This window comes from Schistocerca serialis, chromosome 2 (assembly GCF_023864345.2).
Source record: "Schistocerca serialis cubense isolate TAMUIC-IGC-003099 chromosome 2, iqSchSeri2.2, whole genome shotgun sequence".
Taxonomy (NCBI): domain Eukaryota; kingdom Metazoa; phylum Arthropoda; class Insecta; order Orthoptera; family Acrididae; genus Schistocerca; species Schistocerca serialis.
The window spans coordinates 794146213-794161256 of record NC_064639.1 but is presented as its reverse complement, the minus strand read 5'-3'; the positions used below and the strand labels follow the sequence as shown (position 1 = coordinate 794161256).

General features: G+C 41.3%; 1 non-coding gene across 1 annotated transcript; it reads left to right on the top strand.

Moving 5' to 3' along the window:
• Nucleotides 1-11615: 11615 nt before the first annotated feature.
• On the top strand, nt 11616-11687 carry Trnaq-uug (transfer RNA glutamine (anticodon UUG)). The gene has a single exon. It is a non-coding gene; the product is annotated as a tRNA-Gln (tRNA).
• Nucleotides 11688-15044: the final 3357 nt, after the last annotated feature.

Here is a 15044-nt window from a genome sequence, read left to right as displayed (position 1 = left end):
TTATAGTTGCATCAGCGCACTAGATTCTGAACTGCTATGGTAGTTAGATTGTGTGGATTCCTTTTTTTGATCTGTGACTTCCAGAATATAGCGAACGTTTTTACAGGATTGTTTTTGATTATGAATCCCAGACAATCTCCTAATTCCTCAGAGCTATAAGCTGTAGCTATAAGTGTATTTCTCAGATGAAGTGGGCACTAGGAATTCTAATTACAGGCTTCACGTTTTGCTAATCACTTTCTGGTTGCCAATATTGTAGTTAGAGAGCCAGTGTTGAGAATGGCAAAAGACAGCATAAATAATAGGAACATTTATATAACAATTAATTCCACCTGCCGCCCCACGTATGGTTAAACGGCAGGGAATTGCATCTTTTCTACATTACAAACCAAATATTATTAACAAGTATTAATTTCAACCAGCCGCCCCACATATGGTGCATCGGCTGGGAACTAAACTGAATAAAAGTAAAAGTGATTTTTAAATATTCGAATTCGGGAGTGAAATGCGACACGCAACTGAGTGACAGAACAGTGATAGTGTTACGTGTGCATGTGGACGACGCAATTGGATTAACAACGCATCTGGATTGACGGAGCTGGCGCTGAGTCTAGCTGCACTGCTGGCATCGCGAGAAGCCAGTTTCGCCTCACCGCAGTCGTCCGCCGGAGCAACCGGAGCAGCGCCTGCAGTTGCGGGCCTCGCAAACACACAGCAGCCGTCGAAGTGCCGTCTGCAGTTCAACGCGCCGCGTCGCATCAGTAATCCTGGTACGCCGCGCCGGCAACGCCATACGTCGTGCAGAAGGAACTAAGTTAAGTGTAAAGCTGTTAAAAATTTTACTAACCTGCACTAAAAGACTGTCGGCGATGGAACAGCCTGAAGAAACCGAGGTTAAACTTAAATCAGAACCTATGTCTGTTGAGGGAACTGTAAATTCAGACAGCGATTCAAGTGTAAATATGCATGAAAATAGTAATATTAAAGTGAAATATGAAGTATTGTCTCCAGACAGTAGTGTGAGAAGGGGCAATGATTCAATAATAGAGACCCCTGTAGTAAAGCAGAAAGCAGAAATTGTTAATTTATTGGATGATAGTTTATCTGATGAATTAAAAACGAAACAGTCATCAGAGATGGTAGAGTTTAAGAAAGAGAAGTTAGATATGACTAATCAATCAGAAGTTTCATTTAGTTTTGATGATTCTGGTGTTGGAGCTAGTTTTTCGTCACCTGAGTGTGATAAAAAGCCAGCTAGTGAGCAACCCAGATACTGGGGCTATTGATTTAAATGTTATATTACAAGCAATAGCTGCCAGTAATGAAAATTGTCAGCCAGTAATGCAAAAATGTCAGCCAGTAATGCCAGAATGAATGCTGAATTAAAATCTGATATAATTGAGGTAAATAACAGGATTGTGGCCAGTCAAACCAATTTTAATAAACGGTTTGAGGCAATGGACAATAAATTAGAATCCAATAATGCTGAATTAAAGTATGAGATTGTGGCCAGCCAAACTAATTTTAATAAACGATTGGAGGTAATGGACGATACCTTCAAGGCTGGTTGCAATAAGTTGAAAGAGGATCTGGACAGTTTGAATTATAAAATTGATTACAAGCATGAGGATATTAAGAAAAAGGTTGCTCAACAATTTTCTGAAATGTATAAAACAGTAAAATCCGAAGTTTCTGAGGTTCGCAAAGACTTCCAAATGGAAGATGCGAAGTTGGAGCACAAGTTAACAGAAAAGATCGAGGTGGAATCTGAACTGTGCTCAAATAGGTTTAAAGATGTTAATATAAAGGTAAACATATGTCAAACAGAAGTAGATGCAATCAAAACGGATACTACTCATATTGTGCAAAGAGTAGATAATGTTGAAATAAGAGTAGAAAATATTAGTACTAACATTGCTAACATTGAGAGTAAAGTAGCTTCAGTAACTTCTGGTAATGGTAGTATGCAACAAGTTGTAGCCGCAAACGCCGCTTTTATAGGGTGTCGGCAGTTCTTGCGGTTCGATCAAGATAAAAATATCCACCCGCTAGATTTCTGGAACGATTTTGAAGATGTGATTCCACCAACTTGGTCTGAACAAGAGAAAATCTCATTTATTAGAAGCCATTTAGCAGGTGACGCCATGCGTTGGTCAGCTGATGTTATGTGAAGTGTAAAACATTAGCGGAATTTAAAACAGCTTCCATTAACGAGTATTGGTCTAGTAATAAGCAAAATGAAGTGTTGAGCGAATTTTGGAGTGGAAAACGCTTCAATGTAGTCTAGGAATCTATCAAAGAATTTGCTAGATCATGGATCTCACGTTTGTCACATTTGGCCGAAAAGTTAAAACCTGAAATGATAATACTAGGTCTTGAAGCCAAACTGCCATGGTGTTGGCAAACTAGAATTATATCTGCCCATAGAGACAATCTGGATCGTTTCATTGAGTATTTGGAACGTGTAGAACGTGTTGCTGCCAATGAGGAGCAAGCACGTAATAACAGAAATGCTAATAACACTAGTAGTAATTTTAAGAACGAGCAGAATGGCAATGCCGGCCGGAGTGGCCGTGCGGTTATAGGCGCTACAGTCTGGAACCGCGTGACCGCTACGGTCGCAGGTTCGAATCCTGCCTCGGGCATCGATGTGTGTGATGTCCTTAGGTTAGTTAGGTTTAAGTAGTTCTAAGTTCTAGGGGACTGATGACCACAGTAGTTAAGTCCCATAGTGCTCAGAGCCAAGAATGGCAATGTAAACATCAGAACAGTAGGTGTTCGCCATCCTAAGAGAGGTAGGAATTGGAGAAATAATTATCAGAACCAACAATGGCATCCAAATGATAGTAATTTTGTTCAGAACAAAATTATGCAGGTAAACAACAGTGTGGAAAGCAATGCTGTGCCAGTTAACTATAATGGAAATAAAGGAAGCAGTAGTAGGCCGAGGCAGGAAAACTAGTTCCCGTCTATGAGGACACTGGCGCTCACCAGGCGGTTATTTTTCCTAAGCCAGTAATTGGTAAGACAGATCAGAATACTCAGACTGAACATGTGGATGAAGGGTCGGTAGCATCTAAGGATACAGCAGAAATATTAGATCACTCACAGTATTTGATAGATACCGTGTTAGAGACGCTTTCTAAGTGGGAAGAGAAAGAGAAGGCGCAGCAGTGTAACGGTAGGGAAGAGCTACAACATACTGAATTGTCAGGTGAAGAAGCAGAAGAAATTCATGCTTATATTTACGATGAGGATGATGTGCTCTTATCTAAAGTGCCTGTGCAGGATGTTGATACTGTACTAATAGATTTAGGACAGGAGTTAAGTGAGAATGTAGAGGGTAGCCTGTTGGGGGTCGATGAACCCAGTAACTGCGACCAGTTGTCACTTGAGAAGGAACCCGACGATAATAGTGAAAGTTGTTTAGCTGTAACTAGTGCTATGCCCGGTCTGGAGGTGCAGAATCGCTCAGACTACAATAATTTGGGTCATATTCAGCAAACTACGAGTAAATGTAATGAAGTCGTGCAGTGTTTCGATTTGAAATTAATAGACCGACTGGAAAAGGCAGCAGAAAATGTAATTCAGGAAACCCCTACACACTTTGACCTAAATGTAATGAAGACAGATGTCGATCACTTTAGTTGGAGACAAATCCAAAAGGAACTATTGGATGAATTTGAGGAACCACCTGTACAACTTAGAATAAGCCACCCTATAATAGTAGCGAATCTGTTGAGTATCAATGTACGTTGTCTCTTAGACAGTGGAAGTGAGGTGAGTGCGATATCTCAATCCTTCTTTGATGCATTACCTGGTAAAGACAAGCTTACAGTAATGAGGTATCAGGACTAAGAATAATTGGTGCTACTGGTAAGGTGTCAAAAACGGTAAAGCAAGAAGCTTTGCTGCCCTTTAACATTAATGGTAATTTAATTGATCATCCATGCTTAATTGTAAATAATCTCAGTATTGAGGTTTTAATTGGCATAGATTTCTTGTCGAAATATCAGAGTGTTGTTGACTTTGAAATAAGCCAGTTAAAAATGGTCTTGCCGATGACCGGAGTAATTACGGTGCCTTTTATTGATAAACATGTAGTAACTAATGATGAAACTTGGGAGCTGCCTATACGAGTTCTGAAAAATAGGAGATATTGGGACGAAGGTGTCAATCTTAGTAAAAGTAAGCTAAACACAGAAGAAGAAGAAGCAATTATTTTGGACAAAATAGAGGCTAAATTGCAGGAAATCGATAAAATTTCAGCCAATCAGATGGAAGAACTGAGACAGGTTTTAAAAAGGCATCATAAGGTATTTTCAAATCGACCTGGCGTGGTCAAAGGTTATGAATGTCAATTAAAGGTGAATCCTGGCCAAGTGTTTTTCAGGAAGCCATACCAAATACATGTAGCTAGGAAGGAGGCGGTTCGAAAGGAGATACAAAGAATGCTAGAGTGGGGTGTGATTGAAAAAGCGGTCAGTGAGTACAATAATCCTCTTGTTGTTTACCAAAAAGAGACGGGAGTGTCAGATTGGTCTTGGACGCTCGTTGATGGAATGAAATAGTGGTTAGGGAAAGTGATAGACCGCAGAACATGGACGAGTTATTGCAAAAGTTTCGGGGAGTAAAATTCTTAACTTCTATGGACATCACGTGTGGATATTGGAATTTGCCACTGGCGGAAAGTTCAAGGAAGTACACAGCTTTCTTGTACGAAGGAGTTTGTTACCAATATCGTGTGGTATCTTTCGGACTTAATATCTCTGTTTGTGCCTTCGTACGTGTGATGTGCCATGTTTTAGGACCAGCCTTAAGTAATAAAATAACAGTCTACGTAGATGATCTGTTAATAGCAACTCCTACCTGGGAAGAACACATAGCTTTATTAGAGGAAGTGTTAGAGGCTATTGAGAGAGGTGGCATGAAACCAAAGATTGAAAAGACAGAGTGCGTTAAAGAGGAAATAGGTTTCTTGGGATATATGATAAGTGGAACAGGTATTCTGCCTGACCCAGGCAAGCCAGCAGTCATTGAAAAATTTGAGGCTCCCAGAAACAAGAAGCAGTTGAGATCGATGTTCGGTCTTTTCGGCTTCTATAGGCGTTTTGCTAGTGATCAGGCTTTTAATGCGCCCTGTCTTCACCTCCTGCTGAAAAAGACTACCCCTTGGGTTTGGACAGCAGAATGTCAACAGGCGTTCGAGGTGCTTAAACAATCTTTAATTACTAGTCCTATTTTACATCATCCTGATTTTGAAAAACCATTCTGTATGTCTGTTGATGCTAGTGGCTATGGTATAGCTGTGGAGGTATTCCAAGTAGAAATAGAGAACGAACAAGAAGTGCACAAGACTATAGCTTTCGCAAGTCGATCGTTACAGGCAGCAGAGAGAAATTATGGCATCTCAGAACTGGAAGCATTGGCAATTGTATGTGGGGTACAGAAGTTTGAGCAGTATCTATTAGGTCACAAGATAATTGTTTACAGTGCCCATAAGGGTTTGGCCTTTTTAAAGACCTATAAGTTGAGGAATGCTCGTTTGGTAAGATGGTTATTGTATCTCCAGCAGTTTGACCTTGAGGTTAGATATATTCAAGGGAAAGACAATCTGGTAGCTGATGGGTTATCTAGAAGTGCGGAGCTCTGAGATGACGCGGGAATTATAGCAACAGACTAAGTGAAGTACGAATGTTTGCGTTGCGCGAAGTAAAGGAAGAAAGTGCATTAAAGAGAGTGATTAAGAACTTGAGACGTGAGCAGAATGCAGATGACCAGCTGAAATTAGTGAAGAACTATTTAGGAAATGCGAACTATCCTAAGGTTTCGCACTACTATTGTCTGCATAAAGGTATTCTGTTTAGGAGGAAAAAGGTAGGTGTTTCTGAATGGAAGCTGTGCTTTCCTTCACAACATGTAGATTTACTAATCGACTATGTACACCTGAGGTATGGGCACTATGGTGCAAAGAAGTGCATTGCAAAATTAAAAGAGAATGTTGTATTAGACAACATGTACCACCGTGTTGCCAAGCGTCTAGCATCTTGTGTAGTGTGCCAGAAAGTCCGTGCTGCTAACACAAGAATACAAGGGGATATGCATTCAGTAGAGCCAACTGAAACCCTATTTGCGGAAACAGTTTTGCACTGATATGAGGCACTTAATGGAAGACGACGATTTCACCCGCATGCTGATTTTCAGCTATGAGGCTACTATCTTTCAGCTGAACGGCGCAGTAAACCAGCACAAGGTATGAATATATTGAGCAGAGATTCCCCACACTGCTGTCGAATGTCACGGTGGATCCCCAAAGGTTAACGTGTTTCGTGCTTGGTTAAGGCATAAAGTGTTTGGTCCCTTCTCCTTTGCAGGGGCGACGATCGATGCACACTATTGCCTGGACATGTTTCAAGTGTAGCTCATGCAGGAATTGCAAGACGGTAGTGATAATTTTATTTGACGTCACGACGGTTCTCCACCACACTTCCACAATGATGTTCATGAGTTCTCGGATACTGTGCGACCACATCGATCAATCTGATGTACATCAGCTGGAAATCTGCAGTTTCTGGCATGATCGCCAGGTTCACCGAACATGACCATCGTGTGATTTTTACATGTGGGCTTACATGAAAGAATCTGTTCGAAAAACACACCCTCACATCCCCAAAACATCGCTGACTTAGGGGGAAGTATAAGGGCGAATGTGAGCCGAACTGGACTATAGACTGGACGTGTGCCGTGTGACTAAGGGTTCACGCATTGAACATTTGCGAACACAAAATGATAAAATTCTTGAATTGCTGTTTCTATACGTAATTATAATTAAATAATAACGTAACTCAATACAAAGAGTTTTTTACAACCAATTGAAAGTGTCTCGATTCTTTTGAATAGCCCTGTATTAATTAGGTTGGTGCATAATATCGTAGCGTTTTTACAAAAGTTTAATAAACACAACACATACACATAACAGGTACTTTAGTCAGCAATAAAACACACTCCTTCACTGTTACAACAGTCTGCCAACGCTGAGGTAACTTTTCGAGTCCACGACTGTAGAAATCACATGGTTTTATGGTGAAGATCGCATCGAACCATATTCAGATCGCCTTTTGATTATCACTTAATGTTCTTTCAACGTTGTTCGATAGACCCGAAAAAGTGAAAATCTGATGGCGCAACTTCTGTATAGTGTTCTTTGTCAGTCTAACAGAATGTGGGCGGGCTTCATCGTTGAACAGCACCACTGCACGGAGTCTGCCTGGTCGTTGCTCTTGGACTGCGTCTGCACAGATGCCTCAGTTCTTTACAACAAATGTCAGCAGTGATCGACCTACATCGGGGAAGCAATTCGTAGTACATCACATTGTCGCTGTTCCACCAGATGCATAAAATTATCTTTTGTGAATGCGCGTGGGTCTTTGTATGGGGTTTTGCTGCTTTGTTTGGGCTCAACCATTCCTTTCTTTTCCTTACGTTATCATGAAGACATCAATTCTCGTCACCAGGAAATATTCAGGACAGGCATGGTCAATATCGTTCACGAGCCAGTTGATAACGATCAAGAAGAGATGCATATGTGGCCACCCTTCAAGTTTTGTGCTTTCGACTTAGAGCACACGACACCCAATTTTGAACCTTCCTCAATGCACGCAAATGTCACACGGTTGTGGAATGATCACAATTCATCACATCTGACAGTTCTCAATTACACTGACGTGGATCGTTGTGAATTAATGCGTTTAAACAATCTTCATCAAAACCCCGAAGGTCTTCCTGAACGTGTAGAGCCACCAATGTCAAAGCGATCTTTCTTAAAACGAAGAAACTATTTTCTTGCCGAGCTCTGTCCAATCGCATTATCCTCATACACTGAGGAAATGGTTCTGGAGGTCTCCGCTGCTGCCACCCCTCTATTGAGCTCAAAGAGAAGAGTATGTCGGAAATGTTCCGATTCTTCCACTTGGCACTCCATTTTCTAGGGTCCAAACCTCTTTAAATGTCAAAATGACAATATGTGAACTGAAATAGCAACAGTGATCTACGAATAAAAAATAACAATGACAAATAAACCCCACAGCAACACGCAAAACAAAAACGCTACGAACTTATGCACCAACATAATAAATGTTAAGAATTTACGCCCACGTAAGCAAGGGGAAACTACAGCCGTAATTTTTCCCGAGGGCATGCAGCTTTACTGTATGATTACATGATGATGGCGTCCTCTTGGGTAAAATATTCCGGAGGTAAAATAGTCCCCCATTCGGATCTCCGGGCGGGGACTACTCAAGAGAATGTCGTTATCAGGAGAAAGAAAACTGGCGTTCTACGGGTCGGAGCGTGGAATGTCAGATCCCTTAACCGGACAGGTAGGTTAGAAAATTTAAAAAGGGAAATGGATAGGTTGAAGTTAGATATAGTGGGAATTAGTGAAGTTCGGTGGCAGGAGGAACAAGACTTCTGGTCAGGTGACTACAGGGTTATAAACACAAAATCAAATAGGGGTAATGCAGGAGTAGGTTTAATAATGAATAGGAAAATAGGAATGCGGGTAAGCTACTACAAACAGCATAGTGAACGCATTATTGTGGCCAAGATAGATACGAAGCCCACACCTACTACAGTAGTACAAGTTTATATGCCAACTAGCTCTGCAGATGACGAAGAAATTGAAGAAATGTATGATGAAATAAAAGAAATTATTCAGATTGTGAAGGGAGACGAAAATTTAATAGTCATGGGTGATTGGAATTCGAGTGTAGGAAAAGGGAGAGAAGGAAACATAGTAGGTGAATATGGATTGGGGGACAGAAATGAAAGAGGAAGCCGCCTGGTAGAATTTTGCACAGAGCACAACATAATCATAACTAACACTTGGTTTAAGAATCATGAAAGAAGGTTGTATACATGGAAGAACCCTGGAGATACTAAAAGGTATCAGATAGATTATATAATGGTAAGACAGAGATTTAGGAACCAGGTTTTAAATTGTAAGACATTTCCAGGGGCAGATGTGGACTCTGACCACAATCTATTGGTTATGACCTGTAGATTAAAACTGAAGAAACTGCAAAAAGGTGGGAATTTAAGGAGATGGGACCTGGATAAACTAAAAGAACCGGAGGTTGTACAGAGATTCAGGGAGAGCATAAGGGAGCAATTGACAGGAATGGGGGAAAGAAATACAGTAGAAGAAGAATGGGTAGCTTTGAGGGATGAAGTAGTGAAGGCAGCAGAGGATCAAGTAGGTAAAAAGACGAGGGCTAGTAGAAATCCTTGGGTAACAGAAGAAATATTGAATTTAATTGATGAAAGGAGAAAATATAAAAATGCAGTAAATGAAGCAGGCAAAAAGGAATACAAACGTCTCAAAAATGAGATCGACAGGAAGTGCAAAATGGCTAAGCAGGGATGGCTAGAGGACAAATGTAAGGATGTAGAGGCCTATCTCACTAGGGGTAAGATAGATACCGCCTACAGGAAAATTAGAGAGACCTTTGGAGATAAGAGAACGACTTGTATGAATATCAAGAGCTCAGATGGAAACCCAGTTCTAAGCAAAGAAGGGAAAGCAGAAAGGTGGAAGGAGTATATAGAGGGTCTATACAAGGGCGATGTACTTGAGGAAAATATTATGGAAATGGAAGAGGATGTAGATGAAGATGAAATGGGAGATATGATACTGCGTGAAGAGTTTGACAGAGCACTGAAAGACCTGAGTCGAAACAAAGCCCCCGGAGTAGACAATATTCCATTGGAACTACTGACGGCCGTGGGAGAGCCAGTCCTGACAAAACTCTACCATCTGGTGAGGAAGATGTATGAGACAGGCGAAATACCCTCAGACTTCAAGAAGAATATAATAATTCCAATCCCAAAGAAAGCAAGTGTTGACAGATGTGAAAATTACCGAACTATCAGCTTAATAAGTCACAGCTGCAAAATACTAACACGAATTCTTTACAGACGAATGGAAAAACTAGTAGAAGCCAACCTCGGGGAAGATCAGTTTGGATTCCGTAGAAACACTGGAACACGTGAGGCAATACTGACCATACGACTTATCTTAGAAGAAAGATTAAGGAAAGGCAAACCTACGTTTCTAGCATTTGTAGACTTAGAGAAAGCTTTTGACAATGTTGACTGGAATACTCTCTTTCAAATTCTAAAGGTGGCAGGGGTAAAATACAGGGAGCGAAAGGCTATTTACAATTTGTACAGAAACCAGATGGCAGTTATAAGAGTCGAGGGACATGAAAGGGAAGCAGTGGTTGGGAAGGGAGTAAGACAGGGTTGTAGCCTCTCCCCGATGTTGTTCAATCTGTATATTGAGCAAGCAGTAAAGGAAACAAAAGAAAAATTCGGAGTAGGTATTAAAATTCATGGAGAAGAAATAAAAACTTTGAGGTTCGCCGATGACATTGTGATTCTGTCAGAGACAGCAAAGGACTTGGAAGAGCAGTTGAATGGAATGGACAGTGTCTTGAAAGGAGGATATAAGATGAACATCAACAAAAGCAAAACAAGGATAATGGAATGTAGTCTAATTAAGTCGGGTGATGCTGAGGGAATTAGATTAGGAAATGAGGCACTTAAAGTAGTAAAGGAGTTTTGCTATTTGGGGAACAAAATAACTGATGATGGTCGAAGTAGAGAGGATATAAAATGTAGGCTGGCAATGGCAAGGAAAGCGTTTCTGAAGAAGAGAAATTTGTTAACATCCAGTATTGATTTAAGTGTCAGGAAGTCATTTCTGAAAGTATTTGTATGGAGTGTAGCCATGTATGGAAGTGAAACATGGACGATAAATAGTTTGGACAAGAAGAGAATAGAAGCTTTCGAAATGTGGTGCTACAGAAGAATGCTGAAGATTAGATGGGTAGATCACATAACTAATGAGGAAGTATTGAATAGGATTGGGGAGAAGAGGAGTTTGTGGCGGAACTTGACCAGAAGAAGGGATCGGTTGGTAGGACATGTTCTGAGGCATCAAGGGATCACCAATTTAGTATTGGAGGGCAGCGTGGAGGGTAAAAATCGTAGAGGGAGACCAAGAGATGAATACACTAAGCAGATTCAGAAGGATGTAGGTTGCAGTAGGTACTGGGAGATGAAAAAGCTTGCACAGGATAGAGTAGCATGGAGAGCTGCATCAAACCAGTCTCAGGACTGAAGACCACAACAACAACACAACAACCTCTAGCCACTTTCCACTCCCACCGTTTTCTGTACCACACAACAGATCCTGATTGCCGTACAAAATACTTGAAAAGTTGTGTTACGTTTTATTGCAACGTTTTTGTTATGCCTTAGTGATTCATAGGGCGATTGCGTACTTACAACCAAAAGAAATTAATATATCAAAAACCGCCGTCTTATACTGTTTAGAACAGAAATTTAAGTCTAGAACAAAGTGGTATATGTATCTCTAGCTTGAGTAAGCTCACATCTCATCCAAAAATAAACTACATGTGCGATCGCACTGTCGGATGAATGGAGCGGTAGCGGTGGTAACAAGACACGCGACCAGCGAGCGTGACTCAACCCAGCACCTCTTACCGGTTAAACCATTACAAGTACTCATTCCCAGTCCGTCTTAAAGACAGGGTCCTATGGTGTAATGGTTAGCACTCTGGACTTTGAATCCAGCGATCCGAGTTCAAATCTCGGTGGGACCTAAAATTTTAAATGAAAGTTTTCGATGTACGACGCTTGTTGCATGATGCAAACGTGTTCTGCAGGAAGAACATGTCGCAGATTAGTTGCAATCAGTTCGCGAAAAGGATGAAAGCAATAAGCGGAAAAGCTGATTCATCGCTTGAGCGGTAGCAAAATACGATACAGCAAATCTGTGCAGCTGCTGACCTTTGACTCAGAGGCGATTATATGTTTACAGTATTTCAGGCGTGAGATATGGATAACCTAAGATGAACTGCAGCTTGGCCGTCCAGGAAAGATCAATTGATGGACGAGAAAGAAGTTTATCCAACTGCTTCGTTTCAAGTTGAGAGTTTCACATTAATCTAGACTCCTAAACTTATTTCATTTCAACAGTACAACGTGTTCGTTGAGTCGGAATTATAGATGGAGAGATTTTTCATATCAGTACCGAAAAATCATATATGTTTGCATCTGGTGCGTGACATCATTTCAAACAGTTTAGCGTTCGTTATTAACTGTTGTTCATAGTTGTTCAGTTAGTGCGAGAGACATTTTTACTTAACGCTGATGAACTGTTCTTCATAGCAGAAATAGCCTACGAAAAGATATGAGGAATGTAGCACACGAAGAGCATACAGCTTTTCAACATTGCCCTTTATAATCAGCAATAAAACGCAAAGTTACGACTTCTCTGTTTTTGTAATTTGATAATTTTTATGGCACAATTAGCTAGAATAGCAGAAGACACGTGGGTAGTACTGCCTCGTTGAAGCACTAAATTTGTGCGAAACAGTCTGTGTTCATCTGAGAAAAGGTGGAAGGTGTAGTGGAAATAGAAAGTGGAGTGCAGGAAGAAATGCAATAAGCAAATGATGAAAATATTGAGGAAGGTATGCCTGGGAGCAGAAGGGCTTCCTTCATTTTGTACACGATCGCTCAGGTCTGCGCCACGTAGCTAGATAATGACAAACACGAATGGAGAAGCATTAATACTAAACTGTTATACCAGCTTTAGTTCTTCCCAGTATTTTGCGTTAGGGAAACACAATAACTCTGAACTCTTTTAATTAACCTAATAAAAGTAGAATAATGTGCAGCTGTTCTACGAGTGTATAATTTTGTAGGTTTTGTTTTTGATGACACTTTTTCAATAATTTCAAGATCTACTGCAATTGTCCCTAAAGTAAAGTTCGTTATAATGGTTTGCTAGGAACAATGCAAACGTTTGTAGTTTGTAGCAGAAGTGATAATTATTTTCAGTGGGAAGGTGTAACTATTAGCGCCTCTTTCTTAATATCTGTCGATTTGAGGACGGTTATAATTTAAACAAATTCGAAGGGTTGAAAGGTGTGTAACTTTTTTTTTATCTGTTTCGTTACAGATTAGGGCTGTAACTAGTAATTACATTCCGGAAAATCATGACACTAAAGTACAGAGGTAGAACAACTTGGTGTAGAGAACTGCTGTCAAGTCTCAAAGGCGAAATTGAGGACGTTACGAAGAATAAATTAACATTAAATAGTTACAAAGATTGCAATCTGAAGAGAACGAGGAATGCTTTTGCTACAAGAAAGGTACTTGTGTTGACCTTACTGCCAGAGAAATCAAGCGTGTATCTCCCACGCTGCCAACGCTTCTGATAGAACAGTCGGTCACAGTAATCTATGTAAGTTCATTGCGAGAACGCTTGACAACAACAGAAGACGAACTAGCAGAGAGCAAAGAGCTTCAGACAGTAAAACATGGCTTTCCTCGGTCCTCGACACTTCCGCAGAATCGCGTGAAGTCGCACTTGGCAAGCGTGGCTGAAGGTTGCGCTGCTGGTCGTGTGCGGTGCACGCGAGACAAACTTCGCGAAGCTCTGCTCTGCAGACATACCCGTACGGTTCTATCGTAGGACCTGCATTAATTCTCTGCTCTGCTGCACTACTGAAAATCGGTCCAAATATGGATCATCAGCCTCGCTCCGATCAATAAGACAGGGATAGTTTTCTCACCATCCTAAAGCTACATCTACATCTACATACATACTCCGCAATCCACCACACGGTGCGTGGCGGAGCGTACCTCGTACCACAACTAGCGTCTTCTCTCCCTGTTCCACCTCCAAACAGAACGAGGGAAAAATGACTGCCTATATGCCTCTGTACAAGCCCTAATCTCTCTTACCTTATCTTTGTGGTCTTTCCGCGAAATATAAGTTGGCGGCAGCAAAATTGTACTGCAGTCAGCCTCAAATGCTGGTTCTCTAAATTTCCTCAGTAGCGATTCACGAAAAGAGCGCACCTTTCCTCCAGAGACTCCCACCCGAGTCCTGAAGCATTTCCGTAACACTCGCGTGATGACGAAACTTACCAGTAACAAATCTAGCATCCCGCCTCTGAATTGCTACTATGTCCTTCCTCAATCCGACCTAATAGGGATCCCAAACGATCGAGCAGTACTCAAGAATAGGTCGTATTAGTGTTTTATAAGCGGTCTCCTTTACAGATGAACCACATCTTCCCAAAATTCTACCAATGAACCGAAGACGACTATCCACCTTCCCCACAACTGCCATTACACGCTTGTCCCACTTCATATCGCTCTGCAATGTTACACCCAAATATTTAATCGACGTGACTGTGTCAAGCACTACACTACTAATTGAGTATTCAAATATTACAGGAATCTTTTTCCTATTCATCTGCATTAATTTACATTTATCTATATTTAGAGTTAGCTGCCATTCTTTACACCAATCACAAATCCTGTCCAAGTCATCTTGTATCCTCCTACAGTCACTCAACGACGACACCTTCCCGTACACCACAGCATCATTAGCAAACAGCCGCACATTGCTATCCACCCTGTCCAAAAGATCATTTATGCAGATAGTAAACAACAGCGGACCTACCACACTTCCCTGTGGCACTCCAGATGATACCCTCACTTCCGATGAACACTCACCATCGAGGACAGCGTACTGGTTTCTATTACTTACCTCTGCTGTTATACACATACACCGCGCAACGCATTTAAAGGAGCACCCTTTCGAAACGCCGTAACTGTCCCAACCGCAACGTAGAACTATCAAATTTGGTTCAAAGATGCAAAAGCTTGGCGCCCTGCGACATCACTCTCTTGGTCGATGACGTTTCAAACAGCGAGATGTCGACACACGCGAAAAGAGGCCAGAGCTCACGAATTCATGCGAGGTAAACGTGTGTTAACAATTTCATTACAATTGTGCCCAAAACGACCGCAGATGTGTCACACTACGGGAAAGTCGTCACACCCTCTCCTAGCCACATTTCACCTCTTCTTCTGACGCGTCTGCGATGGAAGTCAGAACCTCAACGCTCAGAGTTGAAATCACGCGGTTTACTTCTGAG